Genomic DNA, 4,472 nt, shown 5'->3' on the forward strand with positions numbered 1-4,472 from the left:
GGGGGGGGTGAAAAATGGTTTGAGTGGAGAACATTGCGCAAATCAAAAGGAGATGATCAAGCTAATTTTGAAGAAGGTTGCTAACACATAACCTAGCTTAGCACTTCCCCGAATGAACTTGTGTTTGTTTCTCCAGCGGTTTGTGCGGGATGTGAATCGAGAGTCAACTATGAGGAGAAACCAGTTGATCAGAGTCGCTGCTGCCGCCGGCGCACCTGAAGCTTGCTGTCGCGTCTTTGTGTGAGGATGAACCGGGCTGAGCTTTGTGTTGAGTTGGCGTGACTGTCATGCCGGGACCCGGGGGGAAACCAGGGATGCCATCGGGAACGCTGAGCCTAAGGAGAAAAAGAAAACAACGTGAAATACCGCAAAGAGTGCTCCCGTATCTTACTATTTAATGGATGCCAAGTGACACGAAAAGAAAAGGCAAAGTGCAGCAAAATGCCAAGAAGCGAGGCGGTCGCACGCAATGTTAAAAGTCATCGTCTACAACAAATGTTAAGCCTCCACACTTGAATTCATCCGAGGGACCGTTTCCGTGTTGGCCACCTGTCAAGGACAGCTGCTAAATTTGGGGAAATTACTCAGATGGACTTGAAAGTAGAAGGCTTGGAATTCGCCCAAACCGTTTGAGCTTCGATACAAAAGAATAATAATGCATCAGATTTACATGTTGGGCCTCACAGTGGCCTACGGATGATCACGTCTGCCTCACGGTGCAGATTTCGAGGATTCGAATCCGGTCTATGGAGGTTGCGTGTGCTCCGCAAGCCCATTTGGGTTTTCTCCGGGTACTCGGGTTTCCTCCCACATTCCGAAAAACATGCACGGCAGGTAAACTGAACACTCTCGATTATTCCTAGGCGTGACTGTTCAGGCGTGACGGTTCGGCGCGCCTTTCGCTCCAAGTCAGCTGGGATTCGCTCCTGCACACCTGCGACCATCGTGAGGATGAGCGGTTTGGATAATGGTTGCATGCATTAATGTCCCGCTTTTCTGCACACGGCTAACTTGCTGTCCAATGTCCTGCATGCGTCCACGGGGACTTTTTCATGAGTTCTGTCAAATGATAAATGTGTCAACCCAATTTTGCGTCAATCGGTGGCACGACGTAGTGTTGGAGGCAAAAAAATGTTTCCTTATCCAGTCTCATGTTTTCATGGAGAATCCTGGAAAAGATCATCAAAAATGGCGACATTTAGATCGACACTTCGGAGTGGACTCACTTTTGTTGTCGGCGGTTTAGACGCCGATAGCTGTGTGTTCAGTCGTTTGGCGAGGAAAACAAACGTTCACCGTCACACCGTACAATCTGTAGACTTTACATTGTAGCAGTGTCCTTTCCTCAGTGTTGCTGAGCAACACGGTTCAAAACGGTCTCAGAGGTTCACGAAAGTTATCTCGGGGAGTCGGCCATCTGCCGCAAGCGCTCGCTCAAACCCAAAAGGAAAAAGAGACGGGAGGGGTTGAATGATTTAGATTTGCGAGCGCGTGTTGACACAGGAGCTCCCTGCAAAAGAGAGACAAGACCGCAGCGTTTGAATCCAACGGCGGCGGCGGCGGCGGCAGCAAAATCAGCGAGTTGAGTTGATAGTTGAGGAGCTCAGGTCCGAGCAGCTCCCTGGCAAACACTGCAAGCGCACTGTGGGAAACGCCGTCACGGCCCAGATGTGACAGCAGCAGTCGGCTTTCATCTGCTCATACTTGGCGAGGGCGCGGCATACCCTGCACATCTTAATATCTTCATCACGAGCGCATGGCCGCCGTTTGAAAGCGCACGCCGGAAAAAACAAGCCACCGCCGGCATCCGCGTGACCGGGAAATCGAATGGAAGGTGACACGGCTGAACTGGATGTTGATATGGAGAGCACGGAGATGGCATTGCGCTATTTGGAGCCCTGAAAAATCAACAGCAGCTCAGAAGCCGACACACCTCAAACGCACTGTTGTTCATCTAACACAAACACAATTTTGATTTACGCTTCGTGTGACTTATGACTCCGGTACCTTCTTTTAATTTGAATTTGGTGACAAGGGCGTGGGGCCTATAAAATTTCAAGAAGAGATCAAAGCAGCACCGAGACATTGGCTCGGCGACCTCAAGGGAGTCATTTGTTGGTTTGCGAGTCAATATTTTCATGATGTGCCTCAAACAACCAAATTGAAACACAAAACTGCGAATGGGCATTGATGTGGCAAAACGCAGCGCTGCGAAATGTTATGGAAATCAACTGAATGCTAATTTGTTACACCTGCAACATGGCGTGAGCAAAGAAAAAAAAAGAGATAAAGTGATATGTTATCAGTATCGGAAAAAAAAACAGTTATGCATCCCGAGAATTTTTGACCACACAAAAAGTTACTCAAGCTAGAAATGTTCGGCGGTGAAGGACATGAGATTTTTGTATGACTTGGGGCACAGCAATAGCAACACGTACATCGCGCTAAACCCTCAAACCAACCTCTCCTCAACACTGATGTGTTTTTGACCAGCGGTGCTGCCAGGTGGCCTCCTGCACAGCGCACACGACAAACAGCACAACTCAACATACACTACACAGCAGACACGCGCAGCGCAACACAACTCAACTCAACATACACACCTACACACACCCAAACACTGAGAAAGCAGTTTCTGGATTCTAATTGTTGAATAATACGTGTCCACTGACACAGTTTTTTTCACCAACTAGTCAAAAGCAGCAACGCTTATAACTTTGGGTGATGTTAACCCGTGCCATAGGGGGTCAACTGATCAATATTCAATACCTGCTCACGAGCAAAGATTCAATGGATAGATAAGGTCGACCCACCCCTGTTTAAATGCTTTATTTTGTTTTTTGAGATATAATTTAAAAAAAAAGCAACACTTTTTCCAACGTTGGTGTGACCAAGGCACAGTGGCCGTGGGTTCGAGTCCGGCCCCGAACTACCTGTGTGGAGTTTGGATGTTCTTTCTGTGCCTGCGTGGGTTTTCTCCGGGTACTCCAGTTTGTTTGCTTTGTTTGTTTGTTTGTTTGTTTGTTTATTGAACATAAAAACATAGACAGTTTCCTCCCACGTTGCAAAAACATGCATGGCAGGTTAATGGAACACTCTAAATTTGTGTAAAATGTCTCCTTACTATTATGTCTTTTCCCAGTTTTGTGTATTTTGCTCATGATATTTTCTCAAATATTTCTGCATTTATTACGATGACTAGAACTACACGACGTGCTGCCAAGCAGCCGAAAATCGATCGCCTAACGACCTACTTTTTCTTGTCGCTCTCACTTTCGGAGTATCACTCCGCGCGCAACATGATGACAAATAAAACTGCAACAAACTACATGAATCAAACAAAATCTTGCGTTCAGTTACCACAGCGTCGTGTCGACTCTAAAAGCTTTTAGTATACAAATACGAGAATTAGAAACAAAATACAAAAAGTCAGCAGGGTGTCGCTTTAAATCAACAGTTTCGGGCGAGGAGGCAAACAGGTGTCAAGTCTGACTGAGGTCGGCAGGTGACTTGGCTACCTGCATGCTACTGTGTTAAATTGTTAGCCATTAACACCGATTTAAGTCACTAAAAGCCACGCTTCAAAGTGCATCCATCACAAAACAAATCAGAAGGAGGATAGTCATGTAATTTGGAACTCATTTGAAGTTTGCAAGCAGGTAGGATTGACGGCGGTGTTTAGCGTCGTCTTTTCAAAAATTATTCGGCAAACTTCCCCGGAAAAAAGCACAAAATGTCGGGCGCACGATAAACGTTGCAGTGGTTGAAAGTCCTACCTGTGAGGAGACGGGAAGGAGAAGGTTTTATGTTAGTTTCCGGACAGACGACGGCTTCAGCGTGGTCGCGTTTCCTCAGCTTGGACGATGACAGCAGCGGTGAACGGTGAACGCTGATATGCTGACTCCCCAGGAACAAGTGCTCCGCTCGAGGGAGGCGGTCAACAAGAAGGAACAGCCGAGAGCACCACTTCCGTTCAAAGGGCAGAATTGTTTTTTTTTTTTTAAGATTTCATTTCAATATGTGAGTATTTTTGGTATATTTTGAAGTTGTTTTCCTAACGTTTGTACCTTTTCTACTACTTGCCCAATTTGACGTAACATTTTTGTATTTTGTGTGTGTGGACTCACGCAATGTGCAGTATGTGTAAAGGAGATATTTTTGTTTATTCTTTTCTAATATTTTTGGGTAATTCTGTATTTTTGTGTATTCTTCACATTTTAAATGTTATAATTTTTTTGTCTAACATCGCTGCAATTTCTCTAATATTTATACATCTTACGAATATATATTTGTTTATATTGTCTTAGATTTGTGTATATTGCACACAGTAGAAAAAAGTACTTGTCATATTTACAGCGTGTCAACCTCACAGTGCAGCGGTACCGGGTTCGATCCCAGCTCCTTCCTTCCTGTGAGTACCTGTGAGTTTACATGTTCTCCCCGGGCCTGCGTGGGTTTTCTCCGGGTACTCC

This window comes from Hippocampus comes, unplaced genomic scaffold (assembly GCF_001891065.2).
Source record: "Hippocampus comes isolate QL1 unplaced genomic scaffold, H_comes_QL1_v1.1 scaffold105, whole genome shotgun sequence".
Taxonomy (NCBI): Eukaryota; Metazoa; Chordata; class Actinopteri; order Syngnathiformes; family Syngnathidae; genus Hippocampus; species Hippocampus comes.